This window comes from Gavia stellata, unplaced genomic scaffold (genome assembly GCF_030936135.1).
Source record: "Gavia stellata isolate bGavSte3 unplaced genomic scaffold, bGavSte3.hap2 HAP2_SCAFFOLD_134, whole genome shotgun sequence".
Classification (NCBI taxonomy): domain Eukaryota; kingdom Metazoa; phylum Chordata; class Aves; order Gaviiformes; family Gaviidae; genus Gavia; species Gavia stellata.
In genome coordinates this window covers 16,192-35,677 of record NW_026776641.1, presented here as the reverse complement: position 1 = coordinate 35,677, position 19,486 = coordinate 16,192, and the positions used below count along the sequence as shown (strand labels likewise).

General features: G+C 36.7%; 1 pseudogene; it reads left to right on the top strand.

Moving 5' to 3' along the window:
• Positions 1-19,486, top strand: part of LOC132321189 (brefeldin A-inhibited guanine nucleotide-exchange protein 2-like) — a 36,848-nt pseudogene that overhangs the window by 14,924 nt on the left and 2,438 nt on the right.

Sequence of the window (19,486 nt, the reverse complement as noted above, 5' to 3'; positions counted from 1 at the left end):
CACCTTCGATTAGAATTGTATCAATGCTTGCTTGATTGTTGGTTTTTTGTTTTCTTTTTTTCCCCTGTGGTCCTTTGACCAGAAAATGGAAGTGAAAACCAGGAGACCTTTGTTTCAGACTTTGAATAGAACTGTTTACTGTACACCTGAGGTAGCGAGACACTTGTCTTGCTTGTGGAGAGATCTGACACTGTAGAGGCTTACTGGATGGTCATAATCATTCATACAACAAAGCTGCATTTAGGATTTGGTGTATATTGCCCCTTGGTTGTACTCATCAGTTGTCAATAGACAATCTGCTTAAAGCAGCTGGAATGTCTTCTGTTGTCTGTCTGGTTATGGTTGCCCTTGGCCTGGATGTATCCAACCTAAGTAGTCAAGGGGCAGAAACTTTGTATAACCAATAGACTTCCCCAAACTGACGAACTTTAAGATTTGAATGGTGTGATGTAATGCCTTCCTTCTAAAAACTTGTAGATATACATATATTGGTTTGTGGTTTTGGTGTTTGTTTCTGGTTGGTTTTGTGTTTGGTGTTTTTTTTTTTTTTAGGAACTAAGCCTGAGGAAAAAAGGACTTGAATGTTTGGTTTCTATTTTAAAATGTATGGTAGAATGGAGCAAAGACCTTTATGTGAACCCCAATCATCAGGCTAGCTTGGGTAAGGTTGTTTCCTTATGGAGAGACTAATTCGTTTAATAAGTTTGTCCTTGTATTTATTCAGTGTTTAGAAGCTATTTGGAAGTGTTGATGCTAGGTTTTTACATAACAATTTTTTTAATACAAATGACGTATTTACAAACAATTGTTAATGTTGTTGCAGGAACCTACTCTCCAGGTGTCTGGTTCAAATAACCAGGTTCTCTTTTAAGAGCTTTAGCCGGGACATTGTCTACAGTATAAAAGCTGGCTTGTATAGAACAAGACGTGGCAAATCTTGCAGTTACTAAGTTGAAGTGCAATAATTTCTCCATAGCTTCTGCTGCTCTTCTGTCTTTTGAATGATTATTTTAGAATTGCATCGATACAGCATCTTCATGTAGTGGAGACTGTCAAAAAGTATACATGGTAAAACATGAATATTGACTCATAAATTTCTACTAAAATTTTACAACTAAAAGCTTTTGACTGAACAGGATAACTTTAAGTCCTGCCTTCTTTATAAATAGGTTCATATAAACCATCTGAACAGGAAATGGCTGAAGGTAAATGCCTTGAGAGTGGAGGGAGACGGAGTAGTGTCAGTTCCTTGGACTCCACTGTGTCATCAGGAGTTGGAAGTGTTGGTACCCAGACTGCTGTCCCAGATGATCCTGAGCAATCTGAAGTCATGAAGCAACAAAAGGAAATGATTGAACATGGGATAGAACTGTAAGTCCAGTATGACAGGAAAATTTCACTAGTAAAAAAAACTATGAGTACAACCATATTGTTAGTTATGGTCTTACACAGTCAAACCTGCAGGGACACTTACAAATTGATCTTAATGCTGAAGACTCTTGCCTGCTGTTCTCAAGAGCTAATGCTGGAGGCTGTAGTAGTTAAAAGGAATTCAGTAAAATCTTGGATGGAGAGGAGGGTGGTTTCACAGCTTTCCTTTGTGTTGGTTCAACTGCACAAGAGAGGAAAGTGTGTGTACACCTAGAGAGAAATTGATTTGAGCAGGCAGGCTTAGTGTTGTCTTACAGCTCTTAAACCATTTGTTGTCTTTTGTTGAAATAGAGTTTTTGGAGAATTAAATCATTGTCCATTTACTACTTTTTCATTAATTTGAAGATCGTTATGTCTGTAAATGCTATAAAAAGGTCTTTAACAGCAAAATTTTTAACGTTTCATGGAAACTCTCTAATTTTTAATATTTCAAAAGGGTCAGTTTTTAAGTGAGTTTTTCCAGCAATAACTTTTAAGCTTATCAGCAACTGAATGTACCTTTTGAGATGTAGCCTATGGTGTGATATAGTTAAAACATTTTTTGCATGTTCTTTGACTCTACTCTTTTCTAGTTGGAAAAAAGACATAGAGCTACAGCACAGAATCTTTGGTTTAGAAGGGCTCTGTAAAACTGAAATTCTATAGGCTATGATATTTTCCAATTGTATGTCTCAGTTTCCCCATGTTTTTGTCTGAGTAGGTTTAATAAAAAACCAAAGAGAGGAATACAGTATCTACAGGAGCAGGGAATGCTTGGCACTACAGCAGAGGACATTGCACAATTTTTGCACCAAGAAGAGCGCCTCTGTTCTGTAAGACTACATGTATTATAAGATAATTAATACTCTTGCCTCTATCATCTTCTCCCCTGTCTTCTGATGTCTGTGTGCACGCTCTCTTTAATTCATATTTCATTAATAGATAACTGAAAGTGCAAGGGTTCTAATGAAGGTACTTAATACCAATGCTACTTTTCATTTACTTGCTGTCCCAGGCTTTTTAGTAAAGTAGCTGTGTTTACAATAAAGTGCTGAAGGGATTTTCCCGTAAGTGGGAACATGCGTTTTATTTGCATTAACAGTATCTTGCCAGCAAAGGAATATCATGTTACTGCAGTGGCAAAGCATTCTCCACTACATGTGAAATTGGGCACAATTCAGCTTTCTTTGGCTCTACAGTAATGCAGATCTCGCTTTGGGGAGTGAGGGAAGCAAGAATATGCAGACTAAAGGCATTTTCTAATGAGACTGGTTTCTTATCCTTCTAATGGTTGCTCTGCCTGCTCAGTGAAGTATATCAGTCTTACAAAAGTGACAGCTGTGCAATTCTTGTACTATAAACTGTCTTGCAAATCTGGCAGTTGGATTACACAGTAATAACTGTCTCTTGTGTTTTTAGACTCAAGTAGGGGAATTTCTTGGGGAAAGCAACAAGTTTAACAAGGAAGTGATGTATGCCTATGTAGACCAGCTTGATTTCTGTGGAAAAGACTTTGTCTCTGCTCTACGTATATTCCTGGAAGGTTTTCGTCTGCCAGGTGAAGCCCAGAAGATTGATAGATTAATGGAGAAGTTTGCTGCTAGATATATTGAATGCAACCAACGGTAATTCAAAACCTTGTATTGGATAAGTGCTTGAAGAATGGCAGTGTAGTTTGTGGCCCTTAGGGACAAGGTGCAACTCACACTCATATCAGGTCAGGAACTTCTACAGGCTTGTGTGAGAAGCAGATCTCGTTGCTAATATTGGTGCTGAACCTCTTCAGCAGCTAGGCAAAATGGAAACTTTGGATGAAAAGTATACTGATGCTGACATTTCATTAAATCCCAAATACTTGCTAGAAGGAATTATTGGAAGAGGGAAGCCCCTAATGTATGTTAAATTGTCTCTGTATTAGCTGTTCTGTTTTTAAACAAATGTAGATCAGTCAAGTGTAAACAACAGTAATAAGCAGTAGCAATTGCTAAAATTAAACATACATGGCATAAATAGCTAATAAGATGTTACATGTGTTTTTGCTTGCCCATTAGATGTTGAACAAAACATGTATATGTTAGTTGACATCAAGCAGGCAGTGTTGCTATTGTTTCTAATGCAATTAACTAGCAGTGAAGTTTAGCTAGGTGTTAAGGCTTAATTCATTCCCATTCCTTAGTCCTGTTGGTGCATCACTGGGTTGGTTTTGTATAATTCTTCATGAAACCCTGGGAGTAAAAAATAAGGTGTTCTTTAGCTTTTGTAGGATTACCCAAAGAAGGATAACGTATAATTTTTTGGGAATGTACTTGAAAGTTCCGGTCATTGCTAGTTTTCAACATTGAGAAGAAGATGCTTTTATACTCTTTCCCTTTTTCTTTGCATTTTAAAACACTTGGGGCTTCATGCGCTTCTAAATAATTTCAGGCTCTGTTAGCTCTTTAGTTGAATGCATAGCCCTTCTGGGTATTTTTCTTGCATGTAGAAATAGAGCTAACGGATTGAGGAATTAGGGCTCTAAAAGCCTGTTTTGTTTTTTTTTCCTCCCTTAGGCAAACACTATTTGCTAGTGCTGACACCGCCTATGTTTTGGTGTACTCTTATTATAATGCTGACTACAGACTTGCACAGTCCACAGGTATAAATTAAAAACCCAAACTTGTAGAAGTTCAAAGTTCCCTGGAACTTGCATTCAAAATCTGATACCCAACTTCCATTCTTTTTTACAGGTAAAGAATAAAATGACAAAGGAGCAATACATTAAAATGAATCGAGGAATCAATGACAGTAAAGACCTGCCAGTAGAGTATTTATCCACAATCTATGAAGAAATAGAAGGAAAGAAAATTGCAATGAAGGAGACAAAAGAATATGCAATTGCAACCAAGTGTAGTAAACCAAGTAAGAAGGAACTAGAAACTGGAAAGATCACAGTGCTCTTGAACTATTGCAGTAACTTTCAGGATGGAATAGTGGAGTTCAGATCCCTTTTTGAAAACATCTTTGTGCAATTCATGAATTACATTTAGAATCGCTAATATAGATATTTGGAATGAAACTGGCTCAGTTATTACTTAATACTGATACTTCTGTGATGGAAACATAGCTGTGTAAATGCATCTGGCACCATTGCAGAGCAGCACTGGAAACTAGATTTTGGATTTTTTGAAACAGAAGTGTGGGGGGAAAATAGTAGAATAACTGAAGGTGGCACTTACTTTTCAAGTTAAATTCTTGGGTTTATGTGCTAAACAACAGGTGGGTTTTTGTTTTGGGTTGGTTTATGTTTTGTCACCCTATCAAGTAGCATGCCATAGTTCAGAGGCTGGTAAATGCCACAGTCCTTGTGATAATGTTTGAAAAAGAGAGAGATCAGAGAGTTTGTCATGATCTATAGTCACCTATCCTCATTTAGACCAAATGAGGACTTCTGTGTGTAGTGCACACTAGAAACCAGTATCCCCAGCTGTACTCTGCTTTTACTCAGAATAGCTGGTATTAATTTGAATTAAATTAGTGAATTCTCAATCTTCAGCACAGTGGGGGTGTTTTCAGCGTTTTCCGTGCTATTTGCAAGTTTCCTAGATCAAAATAGGAACAAAATTGATTTGCCTGAAAATTGAAGTTGCAACCTTTAGTATAAGGATAAAGAAACAGTAAGTTATTAATTTATCAAGTTGGTGAGGGCTAGTTTTGTTTTGAGGATGTCAGCCTGAGAACATGAAGGATTTTCCATCCATTTTTACAGGCAAAGTGACTTAATAGAGTATGCTGCTTTGACTTCCAGTGAATAGGTCATAACATGTGGCATAAGTAAAGGGCTAAATTAGTTATTTTGTATAGAATAAAGTCTTAAGTTGGGGTGTGGGTCTTAGTGCTGGAGTTCCTTGCTTGCAACCTATGATAGCCTCCTGAATTCTAATGTTCTGGAAGATTTTTATCTTTAGATTTCATTTGCAGTACCTTTATTTAATATTTTGTGATGCTCAACGCGAAGATGTGGAATATGTTCCTATAAAAAAGAAAACAATGCAACTGTGTGGTGTTCCCCTTAGGTGTAGCTAATGAGAAGCAGCGGAGGTTGTTGTACAACTTGGAGATGGAACAAATGGCTAAAACAGCTAAAGCCCTCATGGAGGCCGTAAGCCACGCAAAGGCTCCTTTTACTAGTGCCACTCACCTGGATCATGTCAGACCCATGTTCAAAGTAAGTGTGAAGTTCTCTTTGTCTCCTCATTGTTAAAAGTTTTAAGCATGGAAAAAGGGAAAATTACTCTGAAGAGTTAGGTAATGCAACAGGTGGACTCTTTGGATATATTTGGTTTCAGTTACCTAGTGTTTTGGGCTAAAATCGTAACAGACTTCTGAACTTAGTTTCTTCCTTTCTTTAGCTTGTATGGACTCCATTGCTGGCAGCTTACAGTGTTGGCTTGCAGAACGGTGATGACACAGAAGTTGCATCCCTTTGTTTGGAAGGAATACGATGTGCAATTAGAATAGCCTGTATCTTTGGAATGCAGGTTTGTATAAGACGTAGCATGGGGCTTGCTAAGGGCAGTGTAGGCTCTGGGAGGGAGGTGAAGAATTACAGACTACTTAGAAAATGAAGCATCTCATCTACTTTCTTGAAATGGTAAAATAAAATATTGCCATCTTGTCTTTAGTTCAGTTTAACATCTTGATATTGTCAAGCTTTTCTTCAATTCTGGTTTCCTTTTATTGCTGAGTCTTCTAATAAGAGTGTTTCCTAACATGCCTCCTACTCTCCTTCAGCTGGAAAGTGCTCTAATAGTGCCAACTATACATGGAAGGAAAATAGTGTAGGCATGCTGGGCAAGTAGCTTTCTCTAGCTCTTCAGGGACTTCATTACGATGCTTGTTTCTCTGTCTTGTAGCTTGAACGAGATGCTTATGTACAGGCCCTTGCTCGTTTTTCCTTGTTGACTGCCAGTTCCAGTATTACAGAAATGAAACAGAAGAACATAGATACCATTAAGACACTTATTACAGTTGCTCACACAGATGGCAACTATCTTGGGAACTCTTGGCATGAGGTAAAAACTTGATTCGTTTAAATAGTGCAACTGCATTATCCTCTGAAAACTTGCAGGATTTTGTTCTTCTGCTACTTTCAGTCTTTAGTAACTGCATTTAGCTTCTAGCATGTGTCAGAACCCTGTTTAAAATGTGGATGCAAGTGGAGATTTTTATGTCTGTGTGTATGTATGTATGTATATATATAAAATAATGCACTGCATTTTTTGGCAGACCCTATAGACACTGTGTAACCAGTATTGTAATTTTTGTAGGTGCTTTTGATACGGAATTAAAAACATATTGAAATCTCATTTGACTTCAGAGAATTCTGCACAGAAACTGTTGCGTTCTTGTTCATGTAAACAAAAATATTCTAGCTCACAGGGCCAGACTTGTCTGTGCAGTGTTTGGCAACATTTATACCACGATCACATGAAAAATTAGGGCTAAAATAAGTTGGTGGGCGATAGTTAAGCGTAGGCTGTCAGGATCATGGGTATTTTCTGAAAGCATATTTTCCAGGAGTTCTTTAATCAGATCTAAATCTGTGGTGTTGCTAAAAGGGGCATTCCTGCTGCATTATGCTCTCTGGCAATAGTCTTTGGGTACATGATAATATGTGCCAAAAGGTACTCTAACTGACAAATTACTTGGACCTGGCTTACAGCATACCCTCACAAATGCTTGTGCCAGTCCAAGGGACGTTGCAGTGGGGGAGTAAGAAAGAAGAGATAGTCAATTTTGTGCTGATGGCAAGGCACAATTTTGGCATTTTCACTGTCTATGTTGGAACATTGTTACTCAAAGTGGTAGCTGCAATATTCCAGTCTTTTCATCTCTCTGGGACAATGAACTCTCTAAAAGATCTGCTCCAGTTGTTTGTAGTTTTGAAGGTTGATGCTGTGAGAAGTAATAAAAAGGTTCCCTCTAGTAGTTAGAGATCCAAGTTAGATTTTTGGGTACTGTTTATTTTTTCTCATGTTAGAATGATTCGTGGCAGCTGGTGATCTTGAATGAATCACTGAACTGTATTTCCAGTTGTATTAGTAATGTTTCAGCTACATCAAAACTGTTATTGTTGTCAAAGTTGTTTTAAAGGTTAGAGAACGTGGGAAGGTTATAAATATTAAATATATTTATATGTTAAGAATAAAAATGTAATGGTATCCAGTAACACAATGTTTAAACATCTTTTGGTTTTAGATCTTGAAATGTATTAGCCAGCTGGAACTAGCACAACTTATAGGAACTGGGGTGAAAACTCGGTATTTATCTGGCTCTGGGCGTGAAAGGGAAGGAAGCATTAAAGGCTATGCATCTGGAGGGGAGGAGTTTATGGGCCTGGGATTAGGTAAGATTAATAATCTTGGACTTCAGAGGTGCACATGTAAGTGAAGTATGATGGCTAAGAAAGCACAATGTTATAAATTATTAAAATATATTTACTTGATTCCAGGGGAAGCTGTATTGGATTAATGAAACTAAAAAAAATTGAATTGTATATTTCAAGATGTATTAGTAATTAACAAATATGTTCTAACTTACTAATTGGGTTAAGCTATTTAACAAAACTCCTCCAGATTTATTTGCTGGAACGTGTTGTTGTCAAAACTGTTTTACCGTACTTACTAAGTCATGGTTTTGTTACCAGTATTATTAGTTCTTTCTTTTTACACTTTGTTTTTAATAGTAAAAACATAAACATATATTAGTTCCTAAAGATAAATGGCTTCAATGATTGATAATTGGTTTTCCAATGGAATTTCTTATCTCTGCATGTTGGGCTTGCCGTTCCAGTTCCTATTGTTCCTGCATTATGTGCAAAAAAACCAAACCTTAGATTTTAAGCTGTAAATTAGAGGGACAAGACAAGTTGCCTTAATCTTTGGAAAACCATCAAGGAAACCTTCTAATTTGAACATGCTCTGGAGTTCATGCTATACATAATGATCATGTTGAATATAACTGAACTGTGCCCGGCATTAACTGTTTGTATCTGACTTAGAGTTAATATTTTAAAAAAATATTTTATCATTTCCAATTTTTATTAACAGCATTAAATCATCTTAACTTAATAAACATGATGGTCAAAACACAATGCCCTAAGGAAAAAAAAAAACATACTTGTTACTGGATGTTTAATTTTGTACCAGTCTGGCAAAGGCACCATCTGCTCCATGTAAATTACAAGCTAATTGGAAGCAGTAGTCACTTTTCTTTGCCTACTTGTATAAAGTTAAGGTTAATATAAAGCCACGATTTCATGATGCTAAATACTGGTTTTAAATGGCTTTTATTGCAGGTAACCTTGTTGGAAGCGGAGCTGATAAACGCCATATGGCAAGCATTCAAGAGTCTGTGGGAGAGACCAGTTCGCAGAGTGTAGTGGTAGCAGTAGACAGGTACTGAGAATATAATCTCTTTCTAGGGAAAATGTGACTTGAAGTTACTGACCATCCTCACTTTATTTGCAGACTCTGACAGGGACTTTTGTTCTTGAAGCCTATTTCTCTTGTGAGAAAGATGCTGATACTTAGATGCTTTCTCTGGACCCAATAAGTTTATCTCTTTAGGCATGTAATATTCACAAAAGAAAGACTGTCATTAAATAGCAGTATGACTAATGTAGTGTATTGTGAGAAGGGACACTGTGTGTATGCATGTGTTTTTCTGCCTTTTCTTTGGAGTAAGCCAGTGAAGACCAGAATTAGGTTGGTGTTACAGTATTTAGCTATTTTTGTTTTACAAATCTGTCTGATAATTGTCTTTTACTTATGTGTGTGTATTCCGTGTATTTGGGTCTCCTTTTTTTTCTCTTTTTTCTTTTGATTTAGCCTGAACAGGACAGGTATCCAAAATGAATAAATGCCCTTATTCTGTTAAATGATGCGATTTTCTTTTGGTCTTGTAAACTTCAGTATTTCAGCATTTCTTTAGTTGCTGTTCTTCAGCTCTTTATTCATTAGTCACTACATTCTTGTCCAAATCATTATCTTTCTCATCTGTCCTTCTAAAGTGTTGTCTAAAGAGATGCTTCTATCATAAACCATGTGTTGGAAGGGGAGTTCTTTATAATTATTGAAACTATTGGGCAAGTCTGTAGAATCATACATTCAGACTTGTATTTATTGTAACATAAATGTGTCTATTAACACGTCAAAGTCTAAAAGCTTTGGGAACATTCTCCACTTACCAGTGTTCTGTATGAACCACCATCTGGTGGTCTGAAGTCCTCTCAAAACTCTGAAAAACTGAAGGGGCAGAAGGGACAATGGTGCATCCATAGTCCTTCTGCTGTTTTGATGGCCACGACTTACAGTGTTCTTGAACTGTGTAAAGATCAAGCAGGTGGCTGGCATCCAGTAAAGTCCTGCAGCAAAGCTTTCTTAATGTCTCTTTATTCTCCCTGTGAAATTTAACACACTGTCACCCAAATGAGTGTTCCAGCACTACTTGCTCTGGATAACAACGTGAGCCTGTGCCTGTTTCCTGCAGTAGGGAAGGAGCATAGTAGACTGTGACTTGTAGCAGGGAAGAGAATGCTTAGACTGGGAGAAGCACATGAACTGCTGCCAAGGAGTAAGAATGAAACAGTTGCAGAGTTCATGGTGTGGGGACTGTAAAGTACCTCCAGGACATGTGTTGACATTTGCCTACAGCATGAAGATGTGATTGACTCTTGTGGATGCGCAGCTAAAACTGCAACTTACTTCTTTGTTCTGTAGGATATTTACAGGATCAACTAGGCTGGATGGAAATGCAATAGGTATGTACGCTGACCATTTGGTGGGTTACAGGAACTCTTGCAACGTAACATCCTGAACTTACAGTAGCGTGTTTTAATGTTCAGTTGACTTTGTCCGATGGCTGTGTGCTGTTTCCATGGATGAGCTGGCTTCCCCACACCATCCACGCATGTTCAGCCTGCAGAAGATAGTGGAGATATCGTATTACAACATGAATCGCATTAGGCTGCAGTGGTCAAGGATTTGGCACGTGATTGGAGATCACTTCAATAAGGTATTTTGTAAAATCAAGTTACAGAACATGCATGAATAGCAGGTGACTAAAGGAAAAACCTATTTAAAAATCTAAAGTATATAAATAGAAATGGAAATGTTTATGGGAATGATCTTTAATAACTTCATTATATAATTTTGTATTTGAAATTTTTCTTCATGCCATTGTCTTATCTTTCTGATCAAATGCTAAGTTAGTTTTCCTCTAAAATATATACAGATGGTCCTGGAACAACAAAGTTATTTTCCTTATGAGACTGGACCATGTTTGGGTGGGGGTCTTTTAACCTAAGATTTTTATTATTTTTTTTATAGTGTCTAGCTGGCTATTATAGTTCTGCACTTGTTGCATACAAAATCCATGGGTTTGTTTGGTTGGATCAAATGACTGAGAAAGCCCTCTCTGCAAGTAACCCCCTATCTTCTAAATACCTGAAAACTAGAACATGCTAGCGATTTTTAAGGGACTGACATGAAACTTGAACCATGAATTTGTTACCAGCTAACGTATTACTTATATGAGTAAGGGTTTGAAAATATGCTTTTCTTCTAGGTTGGATGTAACCCTAATGAAGATGTTGCCATCTTTGCAGTAGACTCATTAAGGCAGCTGTCAATGAAATTTCTTGAAAAGGGAGAGTTAGCCAACTTTCGTTTCCAGAAAGACTTCCTAAGGCCTTTTGAGCATATTATGAAGAAAAACAGGTGTGATGCACTGAAATTTCTGTTAGCTTGCTTTAGTCCTACTTAAAGATGTTACTTGGTGTGGGTTAGATTGTCATGTACATGGAAGTGGCACAGTTACTTTATGCCAGTGTAAAATTGTGCCACTGGTGATTTTTTTTTTTTTTTTAAGATCTCCAACTATTCGGGACATGGTAATACGCTGTATTGCTCAGATGGTGAACTCTCAGGCTGGTAATATTCGTTCAGGCTGGAAGAATATCTTTGCAGTCTTTCATCAAGCAGCGTCAGAGCATGATGGGAATATTGTGGAGCTGGCCTTTCAAACTACAGCACACATAGTTAGTAAGTAATGCTCAACAGATGTGAGTACCCAAATTATCTTAGCTGCTGTGATTGTCTTGAAAAGGCCCATCTGAATAAGACTTTTGTATTTCCAGGTAAATAAACACAAGATCTTGCAGCCAGACTGTTTAAACTCTGCAGCTAGGTCTTACCGTTAAGTCTCCTGATTGCTATGGACAGGAAAAACTAGATATAGATATCCTGCTGTAGAAATCCTCAAGTTTGGAATAGATTCAATAAGTTTGTACGTTGCTCCATCTGTCACAATAAGTTGTTTTGGATTAAGGAACACATTTTACAAACTTCCATGCTGATTCAGTATCGTATAGTGAGGATCATAAGGCTTGTGATACTGATATGTGACTGCTTGTAGAGTTTAGTTCATACAGCCTGCCTGCTCTAAAAGTATATTTGAACAACATACTGCTGGCACTTTCAAAGGAAGACAACCAACTCAAATAGTCTTGAAATGGACCTTCAATATTCTTAAATGTCCTGAAACTGCACTCTTTCCATTAAGTAGCATGGGGGAAGCAAAACTATGGACAGTTTTAACAAATGCAAATAGTAACAAAACTTTTTTTGCTAACTTGAATGGCATAGGTCTTGGGAGTTGTAGTTTGTTCAAAAGCTTGTACGTGTTGGATTTGTTTTGTATTTAGTCTGTCCCTTCAGTCTGAAATCTAACTGCTTTTTCCTCTCTTGCTACAGAATATGTATAATTACAGGCTTAAGATAATTTAGGTAAATTTAGGTAACTTCATATGCAGCAGGGAAGGTAACACTAAGCTCTACTTCTGTTATTTCTCAAAATATTTTAAGAGCTTTGGCTTGCATATGCTGTGGGAGAAAACGGAACCATATAAGAAGCCATGAAATAATCCTAGGTTATAAAATTGGTAATTATCCAACCTGAGAAAATGTGATGCTGACAAATTTGGGTGATGGGGTGGGATGGGGAAGAATGCAAGGGAAGATGGAGAACCAGAAGATCTGGTCCTTTCATGTTTTTCCATTTGGTAGTGGTATACCATGGCTGACATTGTAGATCAATGCTAGTTTATCTATGGATTTCAATATCAGTAAATTTTAAGAGGTGTATTTGTTTGCTCTTCACAGCAAATATTTTCCAGCAGCATTTTCCAGCAGCAATTGACTCATTTCAGGATGCAGTAAAATGTCTTTCTGAGTTTGCCTGTAATGTTGCATTTCCGGACACCAGCATGGAAGCTATTAGACTTATTCGGTATTGTGCAAAATATGTTTCAGAGAGACCACAGGTATTTTCTTTTAATTTTTACCCTTGTGTATTCTTCTACTATCTTCTACTGTTAAACTGAGACTAATCTTGTAACTAAGAAAGAGCTTTCAGACTCAAACTTCAGTCTCCCAGCAGCAAGTGTTTGTATGAAAAGCTTATTCAGAATTAGGAGTCCTTTTGGTATTATGTAAGCAGTAAACTAGGACTAATTAAAAAATTTTAAGTCTCATCAGTCCAAATTGGAAATAATGGCATGAAATAGCCCGTCTCTTTTTATAGTGTTAGGATGACCTGGAAAACAATACTTCTGTCACCCTAATTATATCTAGTTAAATTGGTTACAAACATGCGTATTTCTTTACATCAGTCTATTGTGTGAATACTTAATGTAATAATCACTTTGGTGAAAAGAGCCTGGAGTTAGATTGCAGCTGCATGTTACCACTGCAAGATGTGCACGCTGTATCCAGTACACCGGGAAAGTGTAGAACTGGTTTATACCCAACTTAGATTTCCTTATTACCTATATTTATATAATTGTTGCCTGTCACTGTTAAACTTGCTTCCTAAAGTCCAAACCTCTGCAACTTGTAAAGCTGTTAGCAGGACTTAAGTAAAACGGATTTAAGTATTTATTTTCCATATTTTTTTCCAGTCTTTTCACAAACAGATGTCTCAGGTTTATAATTATATTTTACAGGATTTGAGTGTTATGGTAGAAACTAAGCTAACTTTTCAAGTCTGCCTGTGCCACTAGTAGTATCTAAATCTGTCAGAATTAAAGATTTTTGAGATATTCTTTTTTTTTAATGTTTTTTCTTCCTGCCCATCTCCAAGGTATTAAGAGAATACACGAGTGATGACATGAATGTTGCTCCTGGGGACAGAGTATGGGTCAGAGGATGGTTTCCCATTTTATTTGAACTTTCTTGTATCATCAATCGTTGCAAATTAGATGTTCGAACGAGGTAACAAATCTTTTCTTTATTCAGTTAGTGAAGAGATCACAGATATGCATTTTAACATCTCTTCCTTTATTTGTTTGGGCTTGTTTATAGAGGCTTAACAGTGATGTTTGAAATAATGAAGAGTTACGGCCATACCTTTGAAAAGCACTGGTGGCAAGATCTGTTCAGAATTGTGTTTCGAATTTTTGATAATATGAAACTCCCTGAACAACAAACAGAGGTAAAAACAAAAATCAAGCAAACATTAGAGTTATTTTTTAAGAACTTAAACAATCAAGGCAGCAGTTTGTATTGTTTGTCTTGTCAGTGTATTTCCACCCCATACTGCCCCAAATATAAGGGTACGTTGTTGTATTCTGTGGTATGTATGAAATCTGTCATAGTATCCAGTGACCTATCTGTCTGTTCCGTCTGAATATTTTCAAGGAGAATATTCACACTTCATTGTGAAAATGTATAGTTTTCTGAACAGTATTCATGTGGCCAACTAAATGCTTCTGACATCTGCAGTAGTGAGGCTTTTTAGTTTTATCTAAATTCTATTCCTCTCAGAGGCCACGTCCTTTGTTGACTAGCCATGCATAAGCCAAATGCTATCATCATAGAACCCCCCACATAAAACCAAAGACTTTTCATTTTTTTCTCATAGAAATCCGAATGGATGACCACTACATGCAACCATGCACTTTATGCAATCTGTGATGTATTTACGCAATTTTATGAAGCTTTAAATGAGATCCTTCTTCCTGACATACTTGCACAGTTACACTGGTGTGTAAAACAAGGTAGCTTATTTACTTGTATCTTTTGATTAATGTATTTTTTAAATGCTCATTACTTAAGAAGGAAAGCTAACTGAGTTTTGGAAGAATAAAAAGTACCATTAGGACAGTATGTTATGTAATAGATGGATGCAGTATCTTAAATATTCGAGCATCATTCTATTTTATCAGTTAGGCAGCTCTTCTGTTAATGTGTTTATAATGTGTTTATTGTGCTATTGTGACAGAGCAAAAGCTTTTAAAGAGTTGTGTTAATCTTCTGCCAACAACCTTTCTCCATTTGGCTGCATGGATAAAATACCTCATTTATTTACACACAGACACAAATATAAAAAAAAATCATATACACACACACACACATATATATATCTCTCTGCATTCTGATTTTTGTCTCTCTCCCTGCTCCCCACCCCCCCCAGTACTTTCAGATACAACTTTCTAAAGAATGTGTTCTCAGGCATAAGAGTTGGAGACCAAAAGAAATCGTGCATATTGTTAGCATGGAATGTGGGGGGACTGCCTTGCAAGAACTAAGTTTCTAACTGGTGCTTTTCCTTCCTTTGTTTCACTGTATGCTTCCTTTCTGCTTCTCTCCTGTCCTTTGTCTTCCCTGTTTCGATTTCAATCTCGTTAAGTCTATTTTTAAACACTTTTTTGTTCAGCAGGTTCCTAAGCTTGATATTGTAATATACTTTAAGTAGGCTTTGAGCTAAGATACCATGCATTTCACAATATTGGTAAAAACGTTCAATGGAGCAGTAATACAGAATGCTTAATTTTTCATTGATATTGTACAAGTTGATAAATATGAAACGTTTCTTTCATAGATAATGAGCAGCTGGCTCGATCAGGTACAAACTGCTTAGAAAACCTGGTAATACTAAACGGACAGAAATTCAGCCCTGAAGTCTGGGGCCAGACATGCAATTGCATGCTAGAAATCTTCAAAACTACTATTCCTCATGTGTAAGTTCATAAATTTAATTCTCATAGTAACACCTGATACCAGAGCAACAATATTTACCATTTGTTTGTTTACTTTGTGAAGCTTGCTGACATGGAGGCCTGCAGGAATGGAGGAAGATTCAGCTGAAAAACACTTGGTAAGAGTTAATTCAGTGCAGCAAACTAACTTGAAGGGTTGTGTGTTAGGTCAGCTTTCGGAATATTTTATTGTAGTAAGTACACTCGACCAACAAATAGTGGAATTGACATTAGCTTGTATTTGGTGTCATTGTAAAATAAGATATAAAGAATGGACGCGGGATACCTTTGAATCTAAGATTAGTGAAGTCATCTGAAAACTGATAGCTGGTTGGTAGTTAGTATTTTGGATTACTAGAATTGTTCTGCCTTCTTTTCTAGGATTTAGACCTAGATCACCAGTCTTTAAGCAGCATGGATAAAAATGCTTCAGAAAGAGGACAAAGTCAGTTTTCAAATCCAACAGATGAGAGCTGGAAAGGTGTTCCTTATACAAGTAAGGAAAACATGCAAGTTTATTAAATGAACTTTTACAGCCTCTCTTAGTCCACTTCTGCAGTCCTGCAGAGAAAGTTTTTTCGGCACTTAAACTTGGAGTACATCTTTACAACCTGTCTTTATGCCATGCAGAGAAATTTTCTCTTTATAAGATAATTCACAGCATCACTAAATATCAAAATGCTAGTGGTCATGTAGTGTTTTGCTAGCCTGTTGTAAATGAATTGTCCTAAGTTGTTTCTGAAACTTGTGTTACTCCATCTCATCAGACCAGAAACTATTTGCTGGGCTCCTTATAAAATGTGTGGTACAGCTGGAATTGATACAGACCATTGATAATATAGTGTTCTATCCAGCAACAAGCAAGAAGGAAGATGCTGAGCACATGGCTGCAGCTCAGGTACCATCAGACTTATTTATAACCTTGTTGTGGCAGTAAAGTATAAAGACTAGTGAATGCTCTCACATGCATTTACAAAATAGAGTGTATATAGTCTCTTCCTTTTTCTAACTCTCAGCACTACCCTGAATGTGTGTGTTATTACTCTTAAGCTGTGATTATTTTTTTTAATTCTTTCATTATTTTTATTATCAATATAATATATTATCATTGGTTTTATAATGAATACATACTCATCAAGAATGTTTTTTCTTTGTTTGTTTCGGGGAGAGCATTCTGTCCTGTTTAGCCTGAGTGTCTTCATTTAGCCACAGTTGAGGCTTTGCTCAGCCTCTGGTGTTTACACAGGAGGAGATGCAGAAGTTGAACTTTAGCAAGGTTAATGGTCAAGATTTAACTCATTACCCGCCTCAGAGAGGTCCTTGTCCCTGAAAATCCTGATTCTAGGGAATAGTGCAAGATAGCTCTTGCTTAGCTATGTTAATAAAGCTGTAGGCTAGAAGTTTGGGCTAGTGTATTCAGGTAGTGTTTGGGGGATGGTGTAGTTAAATTCGTAGTGAAATTAGCTAAAAATATGGACCAATTTTAATGAAACTTGACATTAGCCGAAAATGAGGAGTTCCTACACTATGCAACATTTAAACTTGCAGTATTTTTGTGGTTCATTTTGATGTTTTTCCAGAATTCAGCAGACCTATTCATCTCCTAGGAGAGAGGAAATGTTCTATATTGTATTGCTATGACTTTTTTTATGCATTGATAAGGGAGGTTCTTCCCTTGTTCTTGATTATTTTTTTTTCTTATTGATAACTAGGAGAGATCATAACTTCTCTCTTTTAAATTATCCTACTGAAAAGACTGCAACTCTGATATTTGACAGGACCATTCTACTGTGTTGTACTGCACTAATATTTCACTTGCACCTAGAAATGGAATCTAGAGTTAGTGGTATATGGTCTGTGAAGTTTCAAAGTTTCTTAAGCATATCTAAAAAGAGTATGTTACCGACACTCTCCCTCTCTCTCCTCCTTTAGCGAGATGCATTGGATGCAGATATCCACATTGACACAGAAGACCAAGGAATGTATAAATATATGTCTTCACATCACCTCTTTAAGTTACTAGATTGTCTGCAAGAGTCTCATTCATTTTCAAAAGCCTTTAATTCAAATTATGAACAGCGAACTGTGTTATGGAGAGCAGGTGAGGCTTTTATTTTTAGTTTGGTAAAAATAGTGAGCTCTGTTTATAGCTTTAGCTATTGAGATACAAAAGTATACCATTGCAATAATCTCTACAGTTAATCTGACAGTGTTGCATGCTTTTATTACTTGTCTCCTTCCTGATGACTTGAATAATTCTCTTTGCTAAAATATCTGCTTTTTTGATTAAAGTAGAGCTACACAGTTGGTACTACTGTAGTTAAATATCTTTATGAATAGATTAGGTCTCAATCAAAATCAAGGAGGAGGAAATACTATCTGGACAAGAAATCATTGCTGTTCACTAGTGGAGGTATTGTTGATAAACTTTACCTCTTGGCTAGTAACCTCAAACGTGAATGTTCCCTTTCTCCCTATGTGTAACTTATTTCTAGGGTTCAAGGGTAAATCAAAACCCAATCTCTTAAAACAAGAGACCAGTAGCTTGGCTTGTTGCTTGAGAATACTCTTTCGAATGTATGTGGATGAAAACCGCCGAGACTCCTGGGATGCTATACAACAACGACTGCTTAGGTAAGAGTATCAGCTTGGTTCTGGTATGTTCTGTTTTCAGACAGTATGGTACATCCCTGGATACAAATGTTCTGTTTTAAGTTGCTGAGCAAAGCACGCAAATTATATGAAGATACACATATATATACATACCACTCTTTATTAAAAGTTAATTTAGCAACAAGGAAGCATGTTAAAAGTTAATTTAGCAACAAGGAAGCAATCTACTTGGAATAAATGAAGCACCTTCTTGCCTGACATAATCTTTTCTTTACAAAAGTGGTGGCGCATGAATACTTTTCATATCTGAGTACATAATGATATTCAGAGGTACAATAGGATCTAAACAAAGCGCAGTATAAGCTGCTGTATACCTGGAACTTAAATAAACAGAGATAATCATGCTAAATAAATACAAAAAGGTATTGTGTTCCCCTTATTTGAAAAGTGAGTTGTTGGTACATAAAAGTTCAGAGTATTGATCTCTAATTAAATGTAAATAACTCTTAAACTTGCTGTTGGCACTAATGCAGTGGATTTCAGTAGCATTCTGATTTATCAGCATCTATAGACATACTAATCTTTTTAGTGTATAAGAGAGGAGGTTCTATTCCTTCTTTAATTAAAATAGCGTCCCCAAAAGAGCCCTAGTAAGTAGTACAGTTTGTACCATGTGTTGACAGTGTACAGCAAGGACCAAAAATTTATTAATACAATTGTAATCCCTCTTCAATCCGTGGTGCTGAGCTCTGCAGATCTTTATTAAAGCTGTCTAGATTTGGAGGGAGAACTCTTTCATGTTGCTGTTGCCTAAACTGTCCCAATATAAGGATCAGGAAATTATGTTTGCAGGTTGAAGGTGACAACACTTGAATTACAGAATGCTTATGAGGAAAATTAGACTCTTCCCCTTCTGACTCCATGGTTCTTTGTTGACAACATGAAAACTATTTCAGTTCAGTTATCTGTAATAACTACTACTGTAACAGAAAAATCATTGAGACCAATTTGTGTAATTAAAGTTGTTGCATGTGATTGAAAACTTTCCCGTGGAAATGCATCTTACTTGAAAACAAAATACACTATGAGAGGACAAATAGTGCATGTTATAAAAATATTTTGTGGGTTTTCTTTATGATTTGTCTGAACTGTGTCATCTCTTTAGTGTATGCAGTGAAGCCCTGGCATATTTTACTACTGTGAACTCAGAAAGCCACAGAGAAGCTTGGACTAATCTCCTGCTCTTGCTTTTAACAAAAACACTAAAAATCAGTGATGAAAAGGTAAGAATAGGCTGGAAGTTATGTCCCTTTGCTTTCAGGTATTTTTTCATTTCTGCTTCTGTTGGATTCAGTCTTTATTATCATCCGTATTGCAAGGTGGCTC